A 25,900-nucleotide genomic window follows, 5' to 3' on the forward strand; every position below is an offset into this window, starting at 1 on the left:
CACACCACAAATGTCCTACTCTTTGACACAGATTAATTTGCACAAAATGTAGGGGGCAGTGGTAGGGGATGTCTTGGGGATAATCTCTCTGTGCTCAAAACTATGTGGGCTCTGTTTATTTAATTTTTAAATAATATTTATTATTTAAAATATATGAATTTTAAATACTTTTTAAATTTTTTTTTATAAAAGTACTGGGGATTGAACCCAGGACCTTGTGCATGTTAAGCGTGCACTCTACTGCTGAGCTCTACCCCCTAAATATTTTTAGTTTATTTTATTCCATTCTGAGTAGATTCCCAAGAGTAGAAATGTATTTAAGCTGTAAAGAATAATGATCCACCTCCCAGTTTAAGAAAAAGAACATAAATGTTACCCATGAAGTGCTCAGTTCAATTTCATCCCCTTACTTTCCACTCTGGAACTAACAATTACATTAAATACTGATTTTTTTTAAACTTTTTTTATTGAGTTATAGTCATTTTACAATGTTGTGCCAAATTCCAGTGTAGAGCACAATTTTTTAGTTATACTTGAACATACATACATCATTGTCACATTCTCTTTCACTGTGAGCCACCACAGGATCCTATATATATTTCCCTGTGCTACACAGTACAATCTTCTTTATCTATTTATCTACATTTTGAAATCCCAGTCTGTCCTTTCCCCTCCGCTGTCCCCCTGGCAACCACAAGTTTGTATTCTATGTCTATGAGTCTGTTTCTGTTTTGTATTTATGGGTTTGTTTTGTTTTTGTTTTTGTTTTTGTTTCTGTTTTTGTTTTTAGATTCTGCATATGAGCGATCTCATACGGTATTTTTCTTTCTCTTTCTGGCATAACTTCACATAGAATGACATTCTCCAGGAGCATCCATGTTGACTGCAAATGGCATTATGTTGTTGCTTTTTATGGCTGAATAGTATTCCATTGTATAAATATACCAATTCTTCTTTATCCAGTCATCTGTTAATGGACATTTAGGCTGTTTCTATGTCTTGGCTATTGTAAATAGTGCTGCTATGAACATTGGGGTGCAGGTGTCATCCTTAATAAGGGGTCCTTCTGGATATATGCCCAGGAGCAGGATTACTGGGTCATATGTTAAATCTATTCCTAACCTTTTGAGGAATCTCCATACTGTTTTCCACACTGGCTGCACCAAACTGCATTTCCACTAGCAGTGTAGAAGTGTTCCTTTTTCTCCACAGCCTCTCCAGCATTTGTCATTTGTGGCCTTTTGAATGATGGCCATTCTGACTGGTTTGAGGTGATACCTCATTGTAGTTTTGATTTGCATTTCTCTGATAATTAGTGATATTGAGCATTTTTTCATGTGTCTATTGATCACATTTATTTCTTCCTTGGAGAATTGCTTATTTAGTTGTTCTGCCCATGTTTGGATTGGGTTGTTTGTTTTTTCCTTATTAAGTCGTATGAGCTGCTTATATATTCTGTTGATCAAGCCTTTGTCGGTCTCATTTGCAAAAATGTTCTCCCATTCCGTAGGTTGTCTTTTTGTTTTACTTCTGGTTTCCTTTGCTGTGCAGAAGCTTGTAAGTTTCATTAGGTACCATTAGTTAATTCTTGCTTTTAATTCTATTGCTTGGGTAGACTGCCTAGGGAACATTTTTGAGATGTATGTCAGATATTTTGCCTGTATTTTCTTCTAGGAGGTTTATTGTATTTTGTCTTACGTTTATATTGCTGAAGAGATTGTCTTTATTCCATTGTATATTCTTGCCTCCTTTGTCGAAGATTAGTTGACCAAAAGTTTGTGGGTTCATTTCTTGGCTCTCTATTCTGTTCCATTGGTCTATATGTCTGTTTTTGTACCAATACCATGCTGTCTTGCTGACTGTAGCTCTATAGTATTGTCTGAAGTCTGGGAGAGTTATTCCTCCAGCCTCTTCCTTTCTCTTCAGTAATGCCCTGGCAATTCTATGTCTTTGATGGTTCCATATAAATTTTATTGTGATTTGTTCTAGTTTTCTGAAATATGTCCTGGGTAATTTGATAGGGATTGCATTAAATCTGTAGATTGCCTTGGGCAGTGTGACCATTTTAACAATATTGATTCTTGCAATCCAAGAGCATGGGATACCTTTCCATTTTTTAAAGTCTTCTTTAATTTCCTTCATGAATGGTTTATAGTTTTCTCTGTATAATTCTCTCACCTCTGTGGTTAGATTTATTCCTAGATATTTTATTACTTTGGGTGCTATTTTAAAGGGGATTGTTTCTTTACTTTCTTTTCTGTTGATTCATCATTAGTGTAAAGAAATGCAACTGATTTTTGAACATTAATCTTGTAACCTGCTACCTTGCTAAATTCTTCAATCAGCTCTAGTAGTTTTTGTGTGGACCTTTTAGGGTTTTCTATATATAGTATCATGTCATCTGCATATAGTGACACTTTTACCTCTTCTTTTCCAATTTAGACCCCTTTTACTTCTCTCACTTGCCTGATTGCTGTGGCCAGGACTTCCAAGACTATGTTGAATAGGAGTGGTGATAGTGGGCATCCTTGTCTTGTCCCAGAATTTAGGGAGAAGCTTTTGTGTTTTTCACCATTCAGTAATATGCTGGCTGTAGGTTTATCATCAGTAGCTTTTATTATGTTGAGATATGTTCCCTCAATACCCACTTTGGTGAGAGTTTTTATCATAAATGGGTGTTGAATTTTATCAAAAGTTTTCTGCATCTATTGAGAAGATCATGTGGTTTTTGTCCTTTCTCTTGTTGATGTGATGTATTACATAGATTTGCATATGTTGAACCACCCTGTGCCCCTGAGTTAAACCCCACTTGAGCATGATGTATAATTTTTTTTATGTGTGGTTGGATTCTATTTGCTGGTATTTTGGTAAGGACTTTTTGCATCTGTGTTTATCAGTGATATTGGTCTTTAATTCTCTTTTTTGGTGGTGTCTTTGCCTGGTTTTGGTATCAGGGTGATGGTGGATTCATAGAATGAGTTTGGGAATATTCCTTCTTTTCAATCTTCTGGAAGAGTTTGAGAAGGACTGGTATGAGTTCTTCTTTATATGTGTGGTAGATTTCCCCAGTGAAGCTGTCCAGTCCTAGACTTTTATTTGTAGGGAGGTTTTTTTTTTTTTTTTATTGTTAATTCAATTTCATTCCAAGTGATCGGTTTGTTCAAGTGGTCAGTTTCTTCTTGATTCAGCATTGGTGGACTGTATGTTTCCAGAAACTTGTCCATCTCCTCTAGGTTATCCATTTATTTTCCATGTAGTTTTTCATGATATTCTCATATGATATTCTGTATTTCTATGTTATTTGTTGTAATTTCTCCATTTTCCTTTCTTATTTTGCAAATTCGTGCTCTGTCTTTTTTCTTCCTTGTGAGATTGGCCAGAGGTTTGTTGATTTTATTTGCTCTTTCAAAAAACTAGCTTTTGGTTTGATTGATTATTTTCTTTATTTTTTAAATCTCTATTTTATTTATTTCCTCCCTGATCTTTATTATTTCCTTCCTTCTGCTGACTTTTGGGTGTTTTTGCTCTTCTGTTTCTAGTTCTTTTAGCTGGTAGGTTAGACTGTTTATTTGAGATTGTTCTTCTTTTTTGAGGAAGGCCTGTATCGCCCTAAAATTTCCTCTTAGCACTGCTTTTGCTGCGTCCCATAAGTTTTATGTGGTTGTGTTTTCATTTTCATTTGTCTCAAGGTATTCTTTAATTTCAACTTTGATTTCATCATTGACCTATTGGTTTTTAATAGCATGTTGTTTAATCTCTATGCTTTCCTTTTTTTCTCCTTTGTTTCTCTGTAGTTGATTTCTAGTTTCAATGGCATTGTGGTCAGTAAGGATGCTTGAGATAGTTTCTATCTTCTTAAAATTGTTGAGGCTTCTTTTGTGACCAAGTACATGATCAATCCTAGAATATGTTCCATGCGCACTTGAAAAGAATGTATATCCTATTTTGGGGGGTTGTAATGCCCTGAAAATATCCACTAAATCTAATTTTTCTATTGTATCATTTAATTTCTCTGTTGCCTTATATATTTTCTGTCTGGAAGATCTGTCTAGTGATGTTAATGTGGTGTTAAAATTTCCGACAATGATTGTATTCCCATTAATTTCCCCCTTTATCTCTGTTAGTAGTTGTTTTATGTACTTAGGTGCTCATGTTGCGTGCATACATATTAATGATTGTAATATCCTCATCTTGTATTACTCCTTTAATCATTATAAAATGTCTTTATTTATCTTTCTTTATGGCCCTTGTTTTAAAGTCTATTTTGTCAGAAATCAATACTGCTACACCTGCTACTTTGGCGTTTCCATTTGCATGGAATATCCTTTTCCGTCCATTCACTCACAATCTATATATGTCCTTCTCCCTAAAGTGTGTCTCTTGTATGCAGTGTATTGAAGGTTCTTGCTTTATTATCCAGTCTGCCACTCTGTCTTTTGAGTGGAGCATTTAGTCAATTAACATTTACAATAATTAATGATAGATGAGTGTTTATTGCTATTTTGAACTTATTTTTGCTGTTGATTTGGAATTTCTTCTTTGTTCCTTTCTTCTTCCTTTTGTGGTATGGTAATTTTCCTTTGTATTATCTTGGATTGTATTTAGTTTTTGTGACTTATTGGTAAGTTTTTGGCTTGTGGTTACACTTTTTTGTAAGTCTGTTAACCAATTACTGTAACTGTGTGTACTAAACAGATAGTAATGTAATCTCAAACCCATCCTACCGAGAACAAAAAATTAAAAACAAAAGAAGAAAAAAATTCTCTATATTTTATTGCTTCCCTCTCCCACTAAATGATTTAGATGTCTCCTTTTACAATTTCTTGTTTATTCTATTTGTAATTCATGGTAGTTAACACCTTTTCAGTTATGAGTTCTCATTTCTGTAGCATCCTGCTTCTTTTCTATTCAGAGTAGACCTTCCAATATTTCTTTTAGCATGGGTTTAGTGTTGCTAAAGTCTTTTAGTTTTTGCTTCTCTGTGAAAGTCTTTATCTCTCCTTCTATTCTAAAGGATAGCCTTGATGGAGAAAGTACCCTAGGCTGCATCTTTTTTTTTAATCAGGACTTTGAACATATCTTGCCACTCCCTTCTGGCCTGTAGTGTTTCTGTAGAGAAATCAGCTGAGAGCCTTCTCTTGTAACTCACTCTTTGTTTTTCTCTTGCTGCCTTTAGGATCATTTCTTTATCCTTCAATCTGGCCATCTTGATTATGATATGCCTTGGTGTGGATATCTTTGGGCTCTTCCTGTTTGGGAACTTCTGAGCCTCCTGTACTTGGGTGTCTGATTCCTTCTTCAGGTTTGGGAACTTTTCAGTCATGATTTCTTTAAATACCTTTTCCATCCCCTTTGTTCTTTCTTCCCCTTCTGGAAACCCTATTACGCATAGATTGCCATGCTTTATATTATCCCATAGGTTCCTTATATTGTTTTCATTGTTTTATATTTGTTTTTCTCTCAGCTGTTCTGATTGGGTGATTTCTGTTGCCCTGTCTTCTAGGTCACTTATTTGTTCTCTGCGTTATCTAGCCTGCTTTGTACAGCCTTTAGGTCAGATCTCATTTCAGCCAATGAATTTACCAATTCTACTTGGTTCTTCTTTATAGCTTCTATTTTGTTTTTGACATATTTTATGTCTCTAAACCCTATCTCTTTTAGTTCCTTCAGTAATTTGATCACTTCTTTTTTGAAATCTTGATCTAGTAGGCTTTCAATGTCTATTTCATTGATCATTCTTTCAGGGGATTTCTCTTGCTCTTTTAATTGGGAGTACTTCCTCTGCTTCTTCATACTGCTCGTATCTCTCTGGCACTGTGGCTTAAGGAGTATCAGTTATCTATTGTGGTCCTTAAAGGAGTTTATTTATCTATCTAAAGCCTATACAGTAATAAAACTTAAAAACGAGAGAGATAGAGAGAATTTTAAAAGAATGGAGGAAAAGAAGGTTTGAAAACAGTGTATAATCAATAAGAGAAGAGCAAGTTGAAGTAGAATAGGAATCGAGTTGAGATGTGTTTTAAAAACCTTAATAAAAAGAAGAAAAAATGAAAACAATATTTGAAACCTATGAATAATCAATAACAGATCAAAACCAAGAGAATTAAAAATGAAATGAGAACTGTAAACATATAGAGCTGTTTAAAAAGTAAAGATTAAGAAGGTAATAGAAAATAAAACAGATATAAAAAGATTTAGAAAACAAAGATGTGTTCTCCTAGAGACTGTGTTCTCTTAATGGTTTTATTGAGAGGTCTTTGTGTCTTCACCCTGTTTCACGAACTCAGCTTGCTCTGTTGGCCCCCTCATCTGTGCTGCTCACAGTGTTTGTCGGCAAGAAGATCGCGCCCATCCAACACTGGGTCAGGAGCTGCTCTTCTTTGCTGTGGGCGGGTGGGTCACTCCCCCTCTGGATGCTGCAGTCAGTGCTGTTCCAGTTGCTCCATAGGTGGGCTCGGCTTCAAGAATAACAGGTTTACGGAGATGTAATTCACATACCATAAAATGCAGCTTTGAAAGTGTGCATTAGGGTTTTAAGTACATTTCAGGGTTGTTCAGCCATCACCCACAAAAGGAACCAGTACCCTTTAGTAAGTCACTCCCTAACCTTCCTTTCCCTTAGCCCCAGCAGCCACCACTCTACTTTCTGCCTCTACGGATTTGCATGTTCTGGGCATTTCATATAAATAGAACCATACAGTATGCTGCCTTTTTTGATTGTCGTCTTTCATTTAGTGTGACGTTGTCAAGGTTCATCCATGGTGTAGCATATATCAGTACCCAAATTCCTTTTTGTGTTCAAATAATATGCCATTGTTATAAATACACCACATTGCTTATCCATCCATCAGTTGATGATGAATAATTCTGCTGTAAATTCTCATGGACAAGTTTTTGTGTGAACACATATTTTCAGTTCTCTTGAGGATATATTAAAAAATGGAATTGCTGTGATGTATTCTACTTTTAACATTTTGAGGAATTGCTAAATTAGCTTTTAAAGTGACAACACCATTTTATATTTCCAGTAGTAATGTATGAGGAGTCCAGTTTCTCCACATCCTCATCAACACTTTTTATTACCAGGTTTATAGATACATATTTATATATCATATATATTTGTCATCCTAGTTGGTATGAAGTGGCATGTCATTGTGCTTTTGATTTCTGTTTCCCTAATACCTACTGATGTTGAACATCTTTCTATATGCTTATTTCCAATTCGTATGTCTTCTTTGGAGAAACATCTATTCAAATTCTTTGCCCGTTTTAATTGTATTTGTCTTTGTATTGTCATGTTTTAAGTCTTCTTTGTCTATTCTGGATAAAAGTCCCTTATCAGGGAAAATATTGGAAATATTTTCGCCCATCCTGTGGATTGTCTTCTTACGTTCTTGATGAAGTCCTTTGAAGCACAGAAGTTTTTAACTTTACTGAAGTCCAGTTTACTTGATTTTTTTTCTTTTGTTGTTTGTACTTTTGGTGTCATATCTTAGAAGTATTTGTAATCCAAACTCCTGAATATATTCTCATTGTTCATTTTCTAAAAGTTTTATAGTTTCAGGTCTGTGATTTATTTGAGTTAATTTTCATAAATGGTGTTAAGATAAAAGTTCAGTTTTCTTTCTTTCCAGGTGTATGTTCAGGTGTCCCAGCATCATTTTTGTAAAGATTGTTTTTTCCCCATTGGATTGTCTTGGCACCTTCGTCAAAAATTAACTGGCTAAGTGTTTGTTTATGGACTCTCAGTTCTTTTCTCTCAATCTATTTGCCTGTCCTTTATGCAAGTACCACACTGTATGGATTACAGTTTTGTTAGTGAGTTTTGAATTTGGAAACTTCAAAACTTTGTTCTTTTTCAAGACTGTTTGACTATTCTGGGTATCTTGCATTTCCATATTAATTTTAGGATCAGCTTGTTCATTTCTGCCAAAAAGCCAGAGTTGCATTGAATCTATAGGTCATTTTGAGGACAATTGCCATCCTAACAATAATAAGGCTTCTGATCCATGAACACAGAAGTGCTTTCCATTTATTTTAGGTCATTTTTAAATTCTATCAGTAATGTTTTAGTTTTCAATATACAAGTTTCAGACATTTTTCTCAGTATTCCACATATTTTTCTTAATATTCCTAAGTATTTTATTTTTTTTGATGCTATTGTAAATGAAAATGTTTCCTTCATTTTATTTTTAGATTATTCACTACTGTTGTATAGAAATATAATTACTTTTTTATATATTGATTTGTGTCTTACAATTTTGGTCAGACTGGTTTATGAATTCTAATAGGTTTTTTCTTTTTTTCTTTTCTCTCTTCTTTTTTCTTTGTGGATTCCTTGTGATTTCAATATGTAATTTCATGTCATCTGGAATTGAAATTGTTTTATTTCTTTCTTTCTAATCTAGAGGCTTTATTTTCTTTGTCTGGTTGCTTTGACTAGAACCTCTAGTACAATGTTGATTTTGGGAGGAAATAATTCAGTCTTTCACCATTATGTTTGATCTTTGCTTCAGGTTTTTCATAGATATTGTCTGTCAAGTTGAGGAAGTTCTCTTCTATTCCTAGTTTTTATCCATTATTCTATTAATATGGCATATTACATGAATTGACTTTTGTATATTGAACTGCCTTTGCATACCTGGATACATCCCACTTAATTGTGGTCTATTTTATATGTTACTGGATTGGATTTGCTTGTATTCTGTTGAGGATTTTTGCATTTATATTCATAAGAGATAGTCTTTAGATTTCTTGTGATGCCTTTGTCTGGTTTTGGTATCAGTGTGATACTAGTCTCATTGAATGAATTGGGAAGTGTGCCCATCTCTTTATTTTTAGATGAGTTTGTGAAGCATTGTTTTTCTTTTGTTTGTTTATTTGTTTGTTTTTGTTTTTTCTTTATGTAGTTGATGGAATTCACCAGCAAAGCCATACAGGCCTAGCATTTTCTTGTGGGAATGTTTTGGATTACCATTTCAGTCACTACTTACTGTAGGATTATTTGAGTTTTCTATTTCTCCTTGAATTAGCTTCAGTCATTTATGTCCTTCTAGGAATTTATCCATTTCATCTAGATTATCTCATTTATTGGCTATATAATTATTCATGGTATTCCCTTATATTCCTTGTTATTTTTGTAAGGGCAGTAGTGACATCCTTCCTTTCATTTCTCATTTTAGTAATTTGAATCTTCTCTCTGTTTTTCTTCAGTACTAGGTAAAATTTTGTCAATTCTGTTGATCTTTTCAAAGAACCAAATTTTCTTTATGTTGATTATTCTCTGCTGTTCATCTATTCTCTATTACATTTATTTCTACCTTTAGTATTTTGATTAGAAAATTTAATTCATTTACATTAATGTAATTTTTTATCAGGTTGAAGTTACATCTGCTATCTGCTTTCTATATGTCTTTTACGTTTCCCACTCCTCTATTACTGTACTTTTTGTACAAAGTAGGCATTTTCACATGTGCCATTTTAATTTGTTCTTTATTTTATCTTTTTCTTCTCCTCCTCCTCCTCCTCCTCTTCTTCTTCCTCCTCCTTCTCCTCCATTGCCCTGGAGATTATAATTAACATCTTGTTTTAAAGCAATATAGATCACATGAAGGCCAACTTAATTTAAATAGTAAACAAAAACTTTGCTTTGGTATCAGTCTTTTCCCTCCCCCTCCTTGTGCTTTTACTGTCATATAAATTACAGCTTTATGCATTTATAAGTCCATCTACACAGTTTCATAAGTATTGTTTTATGCACTTGTCTTTTACATCAAATAGAAGAAAACACTTACATGTAGTACTATATTTATACTCTTTTATTTTTTTACTCATGTAGTTACCTCTGCTAGTGCTCATTATTTTTCAGGTGAGTGTCCTTTCATTTACACCTGCTGGACTATCCTTAGTATTTCTTGTAGGGCAGGCCTGCTAGCAATGGATTCTTTCAGATTTTGTTTTTGTAGGAGTGTATTAATTTCTCCTTTAATTTTTTGGAGAATCATTTTGCTGCATGTAAAATACATGGTGACAGTCTTTTCCTATTATCACTTTGACAATACCATCCAACTGTCTTCTGGTTTCCATGGTTTTTGATGGGAAATCAACTTTTCTTCTTACTGAGGAGCCTTTGTATATGTTGAGTCACTTTGCTCTTTCTGCTGTCAGGGCTCTTTTTTCCTGGCTTTTGACACACTGTGTCTGATGTGCCTGTGTTTAGCTGTCTCTAAGTTTATACCACGTGGAGTTTGTTGAGCTGCTGGGAGGTAAAAATTAATGTTTTCATCAAATTTGGGAAGTTTTTCAGCCATTATTTCTTTATATATTCTTTCTGCCCCTTTTCCCCTCTCCTTCCTTCTGATGCTCCCTTTGTGTGTGCATTGATATTTTTGATGGGGTCCCACCTATCTCTGACACGGTGCTCATTTTTTTTCATTCCTTTTTCTTTCTGTTCCACAGACTGGATAATCTCAGTAGTTTTAAGTTAACTGACTTTTTCTTCAACCAGTTCATATCTACAGAGAAACCTCTTATTGAATTTTTCATTTTAGTCATTACATTTGTTCTCTAGAATTTCTAGTTGGTTTTTAATATAAATTTTACCTATTGATATTCTCTGCAGAGTGAGATGTTCACATACTTTAATCCGTTAGACATGGTTTCTGTTAGCTCTTTGAACATGTGTGTAATTGATTATTTATGTATTTCTCTAGTAAGTGCAGTGGCTGGAATTCCTCAGGGAGTTTCTATTGACTACTTTCCCCCCTGTGTTATGGCCAAACTCTTCTGTTTCTTTGTATATCTTGTAATTTTATGTTGAAAACTGGGCTTTTAACATATTACAGTGTGGCAGATCTGAAAGCCAGATTTTCCTCATCTCCAGGGTTTGTCATTGCTTCCATTGTCATTGCTGCTGCTGCTATTTATTTAGTTACTTTCCTGAACAAATTCTGTAAAGCCTGTATTCTTTATCATGCATGGCCATGAGATCAGTAAGTGTGCAGAAAGCCTAGTTGTCATCACTTTAATAATGATTGGACAGTGATTTATTTCAATGCCTGGAGCCAATCGTTTGAAGCTGTTGCCAGGTGGCTGTGTGTCTGCGTGCTGAGGGATGCCCTCAGTACCGGCAGGCAGTCTGCAGCTCTTCCGTAGCCTTTAGCTCTTGCTTATGCAGAAACTCAGCGTCAGCCAGAGTTGAAGACTTAAGGCTTTCCTCAGGTCTTTTCTTGCCATGTGCCACACATGTGTATGGCCTTCTACAATTCTCAGAATTTTTTTGGAGCTTTTTAAACCTACTTTCACCCCTAGAACGTCTCATTACTCAATTTTGCCTTCTAAGTTCCCTAGTCAGCATCTAGTTAGCCTCTACTGGTACCACTGCTTCAGGCAGTTGTAATGTTAAATACTCACTGCTGATTGTTTTCCTCACACACTCTGGGCACAGGCTGTTTGCACAGCATGAGTTTGAGATAGGTCAAATAGTGACAGCTCTCTGGGGACGGATTTTTTGGGTAACTTCAAATCAATTCTGCCCCTACCTTGATTGTGAGACTGTTGCTTTTAAAGGCCACCATTTAGTTGAGGATACGGGGATGGAGGTAGCTCAAGTTACAGTGCCACAAGACTCACTATCTTTATGGAGGTTTAGCTGTTTTTTTTCTTTTCCCAAATAAACACTCCCCAGATTGCTGGAAGCCTTTGTTTAATTTCCAGAGTTCTGCAGAGGTTAATTTTGACAAATTTTGCCATTGTCATTGCTTCATAGAGGAGTAAGTTTTCCAAGATTTTTACTCAGATATTCTAGAAGTGTATCCCATTTGCATTTGTTTTTAACTGAGTTACTTGCAAGACTAACTAATTCTACAGCTCCAGCCCCATTCACATAAGAGTCCATCTGCATGGCTTCTCCAACAGGGAGCAGTGTGCAACCTGTTGTCAGTTTGTGGTTTTTCTTATTAAAGGGTAGGAGTTTTTAAAAATATGCTCATGAATAGCCCTTTGTCATTTTTACACGTTACAAAACTTCCACTAGTCTGTGGCTATTTTCCCCCTCTTTTCATTGATTTAATGAAGTTCTCACTTTTAAGGATTTTCATTATATCCATATGTGGGTGCTGATCACGTGGGCGAGACATTTAACTACTGCCTAAACCTCAGTCTTTGCTCTGATTCACTGTCTAGAACATCTGAACACATCTACTGAACCCCATATACCAATGGATGCTGACAGCCCTAATTAAAGAAATGCTTTTTAAGTAAAGCAAAAAATATTAACTTTGACACTGGAAAAGACAAATCTCATATTTCCTAGCTGATCTTGCTTTCTGTGATCATTAGCTATATCATGTTTATAGAGCCGACAGCCATATTGAGCTACTAATTTTATTTCATCGGATTTTAGAATGCAGAACACATTTCAGGCCCACTTAAAGCACCATATGTGTATGTTTAATGATATGTACATATGACGATGTCTTTATTTTAAGTACCTTATTTTATTTTAAGTACCTACTGCTGTGAACCTCATTAAGGAAACCTTGGAAATGCAGAACTGAAATTTTTCATACCACCATCATCCCATAGCATCTCTTTTGCACTTAGATGTTATGTGGCAGAGTATTTTTCTTCTCCCTAGAAATGATCAATGTTGAAGGGAAAAAACAAACAAACAAACAAACAAACAAACAAACAAACAAAAAACCACTTCTAATAAGTTCAGTCCAAATCACACACTTATCTGAACAATGGCCACCCTTTTATTCCACAGAATCCATCTACTCATACCGACTCAGAGTCCTCAACACCGACAACCCACCGCTGAAGTCAGGGTCCTCAAGCACATGTTCTCTCCCCTCCCCATTCCTTGTTGTTTCTGACCTACTTTTGTCCAACGCATCCTGCCAGTCTCTTCACTGCCTGACTACAGTTTTTAACTTTTACCTTTGAGTTCCAGGCTGGGCCTAGTGATTTCCAGAGAAACGACAGACAGCTGGCTCATCAGGAGGGGTGGGGAGGATTTCAGGAAGCTGTTACCCTAACTCAGTTGCAGATCAGTGAGTTGCTGTTGTGAGCATTCCTTCTAGATCTCTGCCATGCGGGCTGCATCCACCCCAGCAAAATAACATAGCTCCTCCACCCACCTCTGCCTCCATTCATCTGGGTTTCTGCTTTCAGTGACACTCAGATGCTGCTTATGGGCATTTTAAAAATATATATATGTGTATATATATACACATATATATATTTTAATTGAAGTATAGTCAGTTACAATCTGTCAATTTCTATTGTACAGCACAATGTTTCAGTCATTCATATGCACGTATATATGTATGACTTCTTTATCATATTCTTTTTCATTAAAGGTTATCACAATGTATTAAGTATAATTCCCTATGCTATATGGAATAAATTTAGCTTTTTAGCTATTTTTATATATAGTAGTTAATATTTGCAAATCTCAAACTCTGATGGGCATTTTTAAAGCCACATCTGGAACACTTGCTGCAGGACAGTCTGAGAAATATATTCTCAGCCTCATAGCTTTTTGGTTAGGAAGTTGGAATAAAGGCTGAGCTGGCTCACCTACCTGTCTGCCTTTCTGAGTAAAGAGGTCTGGTGTTTCAAGGCCCAATGAAATGTCCCAGCCCTTCAGCAGCAAACTCTTAAAGCAACCAAAGTGCTCCCATCTACCAGAGCATGCCTTGTCCTTAGACACTGCTGGACATGACCACCAATGCTGTCTACGGGCATCGTCTTCATCTGGTGCATACTTTTTCAGATGCCTAATACCCTGATTAAGAGGAAAAGCTGATTTGGATTCCCAAGGTCACAGGCAGCCTTCTGCCTGCCTTTGGTGTATATATGTTCATAGAAGAGTCCTCTCTCTCAGCTCAGCTAGAGCTGCCTGGTGTGTGGTTTGCCAGACAATGTGGGTGCAGTGCTCCCCACTAGAGTCCTACCAGTTGTTTTATAGCAGGAAGAGGGAGAGCAAAAGAGACAGAACAGGAAGTTCTTGTCCAGCCTCAAACACAGACACCCCAGCCCAGGGCTGTTGCTCTGGGACACACAGCAGTGCAGGTCAGCAGCGATGTGGCCCCGGTGTACTCCAAAACATGGCGTGGTTGTACTGGGCTATCTGTGTCTTTCATGGACCGTGCAAAGTCCTCGGCTTTGTGAAATGAAGAACTAAGGAACTCCCACCCATGCCTGTAGCTCCCAGGGTTTGCACCCTTACGGGTATTGAGGATTTGCTGGCAATTCATTCCCTTTCACCAGGTCATCTCTCTCTGACACGTTAGTCCTGTGACTTCCTCATCAGAACTTTTCCTTAAGATAGGGATTTAGTGGAAGATGCCATTTTACCCAGTATTTTCCAGTTCAGGGAGGAGGAGGAAGAGAGCACAGATCAGAATTGCTGTTTTGCTTTTTTATTTTGTTTTCATAAGCCGTCTCCTGTTGCTGGATAGACACTGAGCAAATGAATGGCTGTTACACTCCCATTTGAAGGATGAGAAAAATGACACTCACGGAGAGGAGGCAAATTGCCTGAGGCTCCAAAGACCAAAAGGGATGAGCACAGAAAAAGATCCCTGCAAATTTCTTGGCTGTCATCAGCCTTATGTCAGTGACAGAGTGCCGTGTGTAGTAGTAAAGTTGTAGCGTGCTTTTAGAAGGGTGCTGATGTTCTTGATTTTGCTGATACAATCACATTGTTTTGTCTGGGACTCTGAAAAATAGAAATGGGTTAGAAAATGTTGGTTTCTCATCCTTGGTCCCTCCTCACCCTCACAGATACGGACCCTTCCGTATGTAGCAGGAATAAGACAGCCCCAGCCTTCCCGTCTCATGAGATCAGTACTCATTCATTTCATCCCTGCCCACCTGTAGGTGCTAAAGCTCAGCAAGAATTTCATGTCCTGCATCACACATTCTTGTGAAATTAGGTGTTTGAAGATAGAAACTCATGAAAGGAAGCTGCTTTTTTTTTTATATAAAGTGCTGTAATTTTCTTAGCAGAGAAGGAATTGAGGATTTTCTTCATTGAAAATCAATACAGATTTCAAGAACATCTGTGTTTCTAATGCGTAGAGTAAAATGACAAAATCTAGAGGGATTACAGAAACACAAGGAAGATACCAATAGTGTCTTTAAAGAGATTTTCCCAGGCTGGGCTTGTAAACAGACTGTTAGTTGACAGAGACCCTCTTCTCACCCATAGTCCCTCTCCTTAGGTTGGAAAGGGCCAGCGTTTCCCCTGTGTGCAGTCCTGGTGCTTCAAGTGAGTTGTGGGGTAGGGCGGTGCACATGGTGCTGCCTTCAGTCTGTCCATCCTGAGTAATCCGGGGCAGTCAAGGGGCGAGGGAGTTGCAACCTCACGAACCAGCCGCCAGGCTCTCTGAGGTGTGTGCTCATCTCAGCTCATCCCGGCTCAGGTGATGGTAGAGCAGAGAGCGGTGGCAAGAGTTCAGTCATGAATAGCAGGGAGCACCTGGAGTCAGCTGGGACCCAAGTGGCTAGGAGTTCCAGGTGGAATTCCCAGGACTTCCCACAGCTCATTCATTCAGCTAATACTTCTCCAGGACCTGCGATGTGCTGGTGCTTCTGCTGTGAATAGAACCAAATCCCTGCCCTCATAAAGGCGAGGTTTTTGTCGACATGCGAAATGACACACGCAGAAGCAGATCCAGGTCAGGACACATAAGTGCTGTCAATTTTGGAGTGCACAAAGTGAGATCCTTTGTGAAGGAACAGATGATACAGGATAATGTGGGGGAGAGGATGGCCATATCCCAGGTCTTGGTTGGGTCCCTGGGACGCACCTCACCAAGTGTGGGTCTTTGGCTTTGCACAGGAAAGAATTCAGGAGTGAGCTACAGTTCTGTAAAGGTAGTGTTATTCAGAGATGTACATTCTCCATAGACATAGTGGGCTGTTTCAGCAGGCAAGAGAAAGGCCATGAGGTGTGGGGGTTGGGTGCTCCAGTTTAAAGTAAAAGTATATACACACTCCACAGACATACTGTGGGCTGTCTCCCTCAGCAGAGAGAGCAGCCATGAAGTGTGGGGTGGTTAGTTTTTATGCACTCAGTATCTTCATATGCTAACAAATGAGAGGAATATTCCAACCGCTTTGGGGAAGGTGTTGGGATTCCCAGAAATTCGGCCACCACTCCCTTTGACCTTTTTTGGTCAGCCTTGAACCTGTCCTGGCACCTGTGTGAGTGCCATTTCGCATCCTGCTGTATTTCGGTGAGTGTGTATTGACGCTCAAGTTCTACTGGGAGTTGACTTTTCCACCGTCTTGGTGCTAATGGCTGTGCCATTCTTTTAATGGCTGTGCCCGGCCCCCTTCCCTCCTGTCTCATGAAGGAGCTCTGGACTGATTGCACAATTGCAGAGCAGGGGACAGAGTCTAAAGAACTTCATAAGTGGAAGGTGGAAGGCAGTGTTGACAGTAGAATTCTCAAGTCAATTATAAAGTAAGGGTCTTCTGTTTGTTGGGGGTACATGGTGTCCCATTAGGGAGCTGTGAGCCTTGGGGACTTCAGTGAGTGGGTGGCTCACTCTGTATACTGTGTTGCTTCTTAGGCGGCCCGAGGACAGTTGGCTTATAGGTGACCCATTCACTCAAGCAGGGGTCTCTTTGGGTATTCTCTGCATGTGAGGCTAACATGGGTCACATGGGGAGCAGGACCGGCCAGTCACAGCTTGGTCCACAGTCACCTAGTGCCCTCAAGGCTTTCATCCCATGGATGCGTCACCTCCCCCTGGATGGGGACAAGGGCACAAGTGGTGGGGCAGCTTCTCAATGGTGGAGGCATTGCTCTCCAGACCCAACACTCAACAGAGTGGACCCCTGGTGTTGGTCACAGTCTTGGCTAGATGAGGCTGTTGGGTAGCTGAGCTCATGAGACGTGGGTGCCATGCTTCCATTCTCACCAAGAGGTCTAATTTTGAAGGTTCTGGTCAGACAGCCACAAATACTCCCTAGCCCATAAACAAAGAACCGTCTCTTTCACTCGGGGAAGGGCACACAGAAGGGGAACGGATCATCCCGAGAGCAGGAGAGGCCAAATCAGTCCTGCCATCAGGGGCCTGACAGACGAGCCAGCTCAGTTCCTCTTACTAGTTGTTTACTTGGAGGATCTGGGGTATTTGGGTGACCAGCAAGTGTCAGGAAATAGTACATGAGGGCTTTGTAGATGTTCTGGTCCGGTGTTAAGTCACCCCATTGTAGCTGTTGTGCAAGGAAACAAAACTTGGTGGACAACAGGCCATGGCCTCTGCTCCCTGGTGGAGCCAGGAGATTACCATGTTAAGTACGACTGCGGGGGCTTCATTTCTATGTTGAGAGGCCAGATGGCCTTACATATCTCTCATGCTGGATGTCTAATTTGCAGAGGGAAACTGGATTCCATCCAGCTCTCCAGCCAAGGAGGAAACCACAAGTGGCCTCCCCCACCAACTGTGAGCTCTTTGCCTCCACAGACAGCAGCAGCTATAGCAAAAAGCTGGGCTGCCACCTGCGTTTCCATGTAAACATCTGAGTAGCCACAGCAATGGCCTCGTGAGGGTTGGGGTGCCCAAGGAAGCGGTGTGTGCGACGGAGGGAGGAGTGCCGGGGTCAGACACCTGGCGGGCAGGCAGGCAGTGATGACATCTGTGCAGCGCAGGTCCCATGGAACTGAGTCAAAGGGAGGTGGGTTTTGGATCAGGGAGCCTGGGAAGTGCCGTGTTGTTCATAAGAATATCCTGGGCTCTGGATACAAGAAGTCATTGGCTTGATTCCTGACCCCAACCCTCATCTTGGGCAAATGTTTGAAGCTTTCTGTGCCTCTGTTACTTGGTGTCCCAAATGGGGACAATAGTAGTAATTACCTAATTACCTCTGAGAGTCAGGAGGTCCTTTATAGATGTCATTTCATTACGCTCACAGCAGCCCATGAGCACGGTTCTAGGTCCCCCATTTTACACGTGGCAGACGGGAAACCTTTTAATCACTAATCACGCAGCCGAGAATGGTCAGAACCAGCATTTGAGTTTGATCCCTGTGTCCAGATTATTTCTATTCTTATTCAGTATTACTGGAAAACTAGTAAAGTCAGAACAAACACTGCTGGGAAGTGGGTGCTTGAAACATGTTTGTCATCTTCGCCATTGGGGATTGTTGAGTTCACATTCCTCAAAGCCTGTCCGAGGCTCCCTGCGTCTCTGGCTGCCCCTAGTGGGGTCTGCAGGGCTCTGGGCAGCTTCTCCTTGATCCCTACACCAAGGCTGTCTGCTCTCTACAGGTTGATTCTCAACCCTGACTGCTCAGTAGAGCTAATGTCTAAAAACAAAAAAAGGTGCGGAGGGTACAGCTCAGTGGTAGAGCACGTGCTTAGCATGCAAGTGGTCCTGGGTTCAATTCCCAGTACCTCCATTAAAATAAATAAATCTAACTACCCCCTACAAAAAAAGGAAAGAATTATTTAAAAAACAATAAACAGTACAAAGTCCCCACTCCAGGCTGGGGTGCACTATTTTTTAAAGGCTCCCAGATGCTTCCCATGTGCAGGAGGGTGAGAGCTACCCCTCTACACCTCTTCTCATGAGCTTGCCCACTCACACCCATTAGCATCTCGAAAGAGGAAAACTACTTGGCTCAGCCTAGAACTTACTCCCGATTTCTGGACTTTTATTTGCCTCCTGGACATCTCTCCTGGAGCCCACTGGCACCCAGCCAGAACTGAATCAGTTGTCTCCTCTCATGACTTGCCCCTCTTCCTGCCCTTCTTATTTCAGGGAATGGCACTATAATTTAGGACACTGCCAAAGCCAGAAAGCTGGCCGGCATCTTTGACCTCTTCCTGCCCTTCCATCACACCTGTGGCCAATCCGTCCACCTTCTGAAATGTTTTCTTCTCTCTCCTCCTGGCGGGGCCTCAGCAGGCCTTCACATGAACCTGCCAATAGGTCTCCCTGCCTCTATCTTGTCCCTTACTAGTTCACTTTGCATGTCTCCTCTATCTTGGAGGCACACAGAGTCCTTTGTGATGTGCACCTGTGATCTCTCCACCTAGTTGCCTCACCTGCCTCCCACACCCTGTGCTCACTTCTAGACTATTTGCAGTTCCTGGAAGGGACCTGGCTCTCTTTGGCCTCCCTCTGCATGTGCAGCTCCCCAGGGAGAAATGGCCTTAACATTATACCTTCACCTGATCACTTCTAGGGCATCTCAGAACTCACCACAGTGGTTCCCCCCTCTGGGAGAGCCTTGGCTACAGTTCCGGCTCTCTGCCCCGAGCACCCTCTGCTGACTGTTACACAAGCCATCTTAACACGCCTCTTCAGCCATCATTTCACAATGACTCCTGTGCACCTAGGAGCTCCCGGAAGCAGGTACTCTGTCTTTTTTCTCTTTATTCTCAGAGCATGGTAGAGACTCAGGTATAATTGTGGAGGGAACAGTGGTTATTCTGGAATTTCTCTAGAGTTGGGGCCTAGGGGTAACAGTCTTGTTGGAAGAAGGGCTTAGGTGATTTACCCTGAAGCCACATTTTCAATTAACATTTCACATTGTTTTTGTCTACTATTTGAAGTTACGAGTCTCAAAAAGAATGACGATTTCTGAAAATTACTTTACCGAAGATTGAGGAAAATGGCAGTTTTTCATATTTAAGAATGTTATTTTAATTTTGTGTGTCTGGGGTGGTAGAAAATAGAAATGCAAGGGCTACTAAAACATTCTCATCCCCTTCCCCACCCTCAGGTCCTTCGGACAGATGAGACAGAGGAATGTGAGGAGAAGGCTTGGACGGTGGACCGTGCACTGCTTTTAAATCATGACAGTTACTTGTGCTTTTTTTAAAATTTCTTTTTTAATGGAGGTTCTGGGGATTGAACCCAGGACCTTGTACATGCTAAGCACGTGCTCTACCACTGAGCTATACCCACCCATCCCCCGATGTTTGTGTTTTTAGTGGGCATAATGTGCTGGTAGCAGGTACTTTAGCATCAGACACAGTCACCTGCCTCTGGCCATCACGTTAATACCTTTCCCCTGAGCTAGAGAGCTAGATAGTCTGTTTTCACAAGTTCAATAAATTACCTACATTTTCTTTTTTCTTAAAAAATGGCATTAACTCATGTTTCTCTTTAGTATCGCCTATAAATAAAATGTGATTTTATTAACCATTTACCAAAGTGTTAAGGGTAATAAATATTAAGTACAGATTTCTGAAGCATCAGTCATCACTGAAGATACACTTTCTGCTGTTCTTTCTCTCTGTTATTCACTATACTTCTGGAGCTCTGGAAGCGGCGCCAGGCAGAACTTTAGTACGAATGGGACACAGTTGAGCGGGAAGAACAAGTCCGGCCAGAATAGGAGGTGCGGTGTCCCCACGTGGAGACAGATGAGATTACCCAGGAAAAGCGGGAGCTGTTTAGATGCACTTTAGTCTGTTTACTTCTGGGCTTGTCAGCCTTGGCTGCATGTTGGAATCACCAGGGGACCTTAAAAAATGTTGGTGCCTGGATTCCATCACTGCAAACTCTGATGGTACTTAGTGGCCTGGGGTGCATTCTGGCATAGGGAAGTTTTTAAAGCTCCTCTGGTTATTCTAATGTGCAGCCAAGTTGAAGGAGCACTGCCTGAATTGGAGGACACAGAAGAGAAGTGTGGTCCTTCCTTCATATTAACAGTAAAAAGGGGGAGAAGAAAAAGACTGGTATAAATGTATAAGAAAAGAGGCATTGATTTGTATCCTTTCATAAGCCCAATAAGAAAAAGCAAAAAAAAAAAAAAAAAAAAATTAGCCGCTATGACATGGATGTAGAAGGAAAGACACATTGGTTTTTATAGTTGACTCCCATTTTTTCACATGTGCCTTCATTATTGCGGCCTCCTTTTCATCGGAGACTAGGTGCCCCTTTGTCTTGAACTAAGCCCCGGTCACTGCTCCCCCTTCCGGTTGGGATGTGCACAAAGCTCTCATCCTAAAATCAGAGAAAGGGTAGAGGAAGCAGGGAAACCTTTGTTGAGGTGCCATCAGTGTTTGAGCTGTGTTTGAGATAGGCATTTTATATAATTGGAAATGTAAATTATTGCTGCCACTCCTGCTGCAAAATTAAAAAAAAAAAACTGTATATCTTTGTATCAACATTCCAGAGCTATGAAGAGATGATTTTTTGAGTCATCTGTATTATTGCTTCTTTACATCAGCTGAGATAATTTAGAGCTGATGGTACTTGCAGTCCGCAGCAGCAGGACAGTAGGTTGTGAGCATGAATAACTCTTGGAAAGGAAATGCTTTTATTAGGAGCATCTGAAAATGTCTCCAACTATAGATTTTATAAATTGAATCACAGATCTACAGAATGTTGGCACTGAAAAGGTCTGGAGGAAGCAGGTCAATCTCCTCTTTTTATAAATGGAAAAAAGTGAGGTTCAGCTACCAATAGAAAGTGACATTTGTCTTTTACAATGTAATTAGCTTCTAATAATCCCCATTATGAATACTTCCCATTGTTTACAACTGAAGAGGGGGGTCAAAGCATATGTTGGTGAAAGACTGTACATTCAGAGATGAAAGCTGATACTTAGACAAAATTAGGCGCTCATAATGTTTTTGAGTCCTGAAAAACAAAAACGTATCATATTGGAAGCATAAAAAAATACTGAAGAAAAGTTTTTTGGTCATTTAAACTGCCAATTTTAAATTTAAAATTGTCAACTAATAAGTTTAAATTTTCATTGGAAAATGCTTGTTGAAAAATTAGAGATGAAGACTCATTTCACTTTATCATTCTTCGTTATTTAAAAAATTGTTTAATTTTTGTTTTTTTAGTTTTTTACTTGAAGGGTTTTACTTTAATTGTGAATGCATGTTCTATTGTTTAGAGAGGCCAGCCTTGTGGTAGTGAGACCTTGAGAATGAAGTTGCCTAAATTTATATTTGAACACAGCAGCTTGCTTCCTGAGTGATCTTGGACAACTTAACTTCTCTGTGCCATAGTTTCCTATAAAATAAGAATAAGAGAGTTGCTTCCTCATGACTGTGGTAAGGACGGGTTGAATTAATGTACAGAATCTACTTGGAAGACTTCCTGGTCCAGAGGAAGGGCCATGTACTTATTTACAGCTATTATTATGCTATATCTGCTTTTATATTCCAGGTAAATCTTGAGTCTTACTGATTTCATTCTTAAAAAAAATTCTAAATATAAACTAAAATGGATACTCTAAAACTTCATAGTTGTAGCTAATTAACACATAAAGCTCAACCAAGAAACACACAGTGGAGACCAGTTAGCTGCAGACACCTTTGAAACTTTCTGTCCTGCACGGACTCTAAGCTGTCACTACAGTCATTTCTAAAATCTAAGGCAAGCTCAGGAATAGAGCTTTACAGCTTGGCCTCGTCAGGTACCCAGACCCCTAAGCTGAGACCATGGCAGGGAAACAGTTTACTGTTCACATGTGCATTTTCAAAAAATAGTATTAAAATGAACATTGTAGGTATTTTGCTGTGTGTTTGACATCCTTAACAGAAAAGAAAAGAAAAAAAGGAAAAATACCCATGCAGTTACAAATAAGGAGGCTATGTCTGAAAATAGTTATTTTTTTTTAAATTATGTTTAGGATTCAGTGACCAGTTAGGAGAAAAATCATTTCATTGGTGTAATCCCTTGATTGACTAAACTTGTTTTTTTTAATTAGGAAGAAGAGTGTGTTCCATTTACCACCTGGGGAAAGTGTATACATATAACCCTTTGTGCAAGTGCTGTTTTTCTGGTTAAGAACCTGCCACAGACATTTTAAAATCTAATGTGAAATGCTGAGAAAACTGAAAGTCAAGCTGGGAAATATGTAGCCTCATAGAGAAAACTTTTTCCAGAGACCATCTGAGCCAACGCAGGGCGCCACTCTGGAGGTTCCACAGTCTCTTCTGCTCACAGTGCTTTCCCCAATTCTTTTCATCTCATTTGTTGAAATCATATCAGTGGTTTAGGATTCTCCAGGGTCTGATTAAGAGACCAGATGGAGGCATTAAATTTCTAAAATTTTCCAACAATAACAATCAAGGTAAAATGTCTAAGAATAGCCTAACAAAAGGATAGTAGGAACTATCAAAAAAGTAAAACTACAAACTACTGAGAGGTATAAAAGCTGCTTTAATTACATGATTCTAGATTAAAAGATCATATCTCCAAAATATCAGAAGTTATAAAATTGATTTGGGGTTTATTGTGAATAAAATCATATTAGTAAAATAATAGTTAATAAGATAATGAGAGTTTTACTAGTTCAAGAATAGCCATATTAGAAAATAGGACAGGAAGTCCAGATATGGGCTCTGATATCAATAATAATTTAATATAAGAGATGGAAGGCATTACAAATCAGGGAGATAAATAAAGGTTATTCAGTAAATGGAACACTTGTTAGCTACTTGGGGGGAAAATAAAAGATTGAAATCATACAGTGAACCATATATTGAGATAAATTCCAGAAACATTTAAAAAAGTAACACAATTAGAAAAAAACTAGAAATAAATAAGGATGAATATACAACCTCTAGATGAGCAGTAAGTTTCAGAGGAAAATATATAAAGAATTCCATGCATCAGAAGCATCCTAATTTTAAACAAAACACCAGAGGATGTTATTTGTTTACAAATCCAACAAGGGGCTAATTCCTTCAATACACAGAGAGTTCAGATCACTTCAAAGGTAACATCAAAAAATCTCAGGAGAGTAGAAGGCAGACAAGATGAACACACCTTCACAAAGGAAAAAATGGATGTCACACTCCAAGGGTAATTCAGTCAGTGCACATCAAAATGAAATAGTTTTCCACCTCTCAAGTGACACACCTCTGTTTATGAGGATGAAGTGTCAGTGATCATCAATCCCATACCTAGGTTACTGGATATTTTTTGTGAAGTATGGTTGATTTACAATGCTGTGTTAATTTCTGGTGTACTCCTCCAACCTTCTTAGAAAGCAGTCTGGCAGTTCATATCAAGAGTCAAAAATATTCTTATGCTTTAATCCACTAATTCAGCTTTGAAAAACTTCAAATCAGGAAGTATTTCAAAATGGCAGGAAAAAGTCAGTATGGATGCAAGTCACATAATTTACATGTATATATGTATATAAAATCTCAGCCAAAATATTCTTCCAAACCTTCACATGGTTGAATATTATGCAGGCATGAAAAAGTGTGTCCATGAAAATATTTTATGACATGTCAAAGTGTTATGCTTATGATAGGCTTGAGAATAAAATTAATATATAAAATTACTTGCAATATACAAACAATGCACAGTTCTGAAGGAATTATGTCCATAGGTAGAAGCATTTTTCTAATTTTATTTTTTATTCATTTTCAGAGTTGGAGTCTTTTGATTGTAGGTGACAAAATCAATCTCCAATGTGTTTAAACAACAACCAAAAAATGGGGATGCATGGGATTTATTGGTTCCTGTAAATGAAATCCTCAGGTCTGAGGTCTGGCTTCAGTCAAGGAGAGATACTGTATCCCAGATGATGTCAAGGGCTGGTTTTGTCCTGTCTTCATTCTGTGTCCAAGGATGTCTCAGCATGCTGCTTCTAGGCACTCAGCATCCCAGATCATCCATCCAAACCAAGAGAGGTCTCTTTTGGCAGCTTCCTCTCTTGATAGAGGAAGCTTATCATTCACATGGGCACCAGCACTTATGTCCTCACATAATAGTGGCTCTTACTGGGTTATTTGCCAATTCTCAAATCATGTGCGTGGCCAAAAGAATGAGGGGTATTATTTGTCTTAAACCAACTGAGATCTACCTCTGGTGCTTCAGAAAGAGTGGGTCAATCGAGCTTAAATCACAGGACTAAAAACAGAAGGGAGGTTATTTATCCTAAAGCAAAATCTGGGTCCTCTTCTAAGACTGGGGACAGATCCAGGGCAGCAGTTCTGTCCACTACTGAGTACTTTCAAATTTTCTTTAATGAGCAAATATTAAAGTTATGATTAGAAAAGATTATAAGCAAGGAGAAACTTGAGGAAGGAGAATGGAAAGTTTTCCTGTTTCCAAAGAAATATTGAACCCATTAAGGGCTTGGAAGAAAAATGGAAATGTGTCATTTGTAAAAGTTCTGAAATGAATTAAAATTGATTTCACAGACCATGTAGGCGACAGTGCTATACAGTTAGTGTGTCTCTGGGCTCTTTGAGTATTTCAGTTATTTCACTTAATAGTTGCTTCATTTGGGGCAAATTGCATCATTTCCACGTGGCTCTATTTCCTCGTCTGTAAAAGAGATATAGTATTACCTTCCCCACAGGGTGATTGTGAGGATTTATAAAAATAGAAGTGTGCTGAGGCAATAGTAAGCATTTAAAGAATCTTAACCCTTATGATTACTTAATACATAAATAAAAATTATTATGCAGCCTTTTTAAAAATGCATACTATTTAAATGGCCTATATGTGCTGTACAAGAGAGAAAGGCTCAATATACCTTCTGTCATACACTTTTCTCAACCTTAACTAATATTCACATTAAATCACACACACACCAAAAAGTTATTTCTTTCACAAACATGAAGTCTTAACTGTGAAGAAAAGGAGATAACGAGAGAGAGTTGAAGAGGAAATAAAATGATTGTCTACAAACTGATGGCTTAAAAACTAAGAATGACACCTTTTTAACACTTTGGTCACCATATTCATAGCTAATACTTAGGTAGAATTTTTCACATGCCTGGGGTTAATATTCTAAATGTTTTCACCTGTAGTAAATCATCGACTCATCACAATAATCCTATAAATTGCTATTATTATCCCCTCATTATATGGGTGAGGAGATTGAAGCCCCTAGAGGTTAAGTAATTTGCACAAGGCACGACAGCTAGCATCGGAGCTGG

At 38.8% G+C, this 25,900-nt stretch overlaps 1 long non-coding RNA gene across 2 annotated transcripts in view; it reads left to right on the forward strand.

Annotated features, from left to right (window-relative positions):
* Positions 1-22,022, forward strand: part of LOC116147116 (uncharacterized) — a 71,613-nt gene extending 49,591 nt beyond the window's left edge. The window contains exons 6-7 of one of the 2 annotated variants that reach the window (XR_010377063.1): positions 19,213-19,382; positions 19,753-22,022. This is a non-coding gene — a long non-coding RNA (uncharacterized LOC116147116). The remainder of the gene's footprint in view (positions 1-19,212; positions 19,383-19,752) is intronic. The other variant, XR_010377062.1, reaches the window with a different exon arrangement.
* Positions 22,023-25,900: the final 3,878 nt, after the last annotated feature.

The sequence above is a fragment of the Camelus dromedarius genome, chromosome 20, assembly GCF_036321535.1.
Source record: "Camelus dromedarius isolate mCamDro1 chromosome 20, mCamDro1.pat, whole genome shotgun sequence".
In the NCBI taxonomy this organism is placed as follows: Eukaryota; Metazoa; Chordata; class Mammalia; order Artiodactyla; family Camelidae; genus Camelus; species Camelus dromedarius.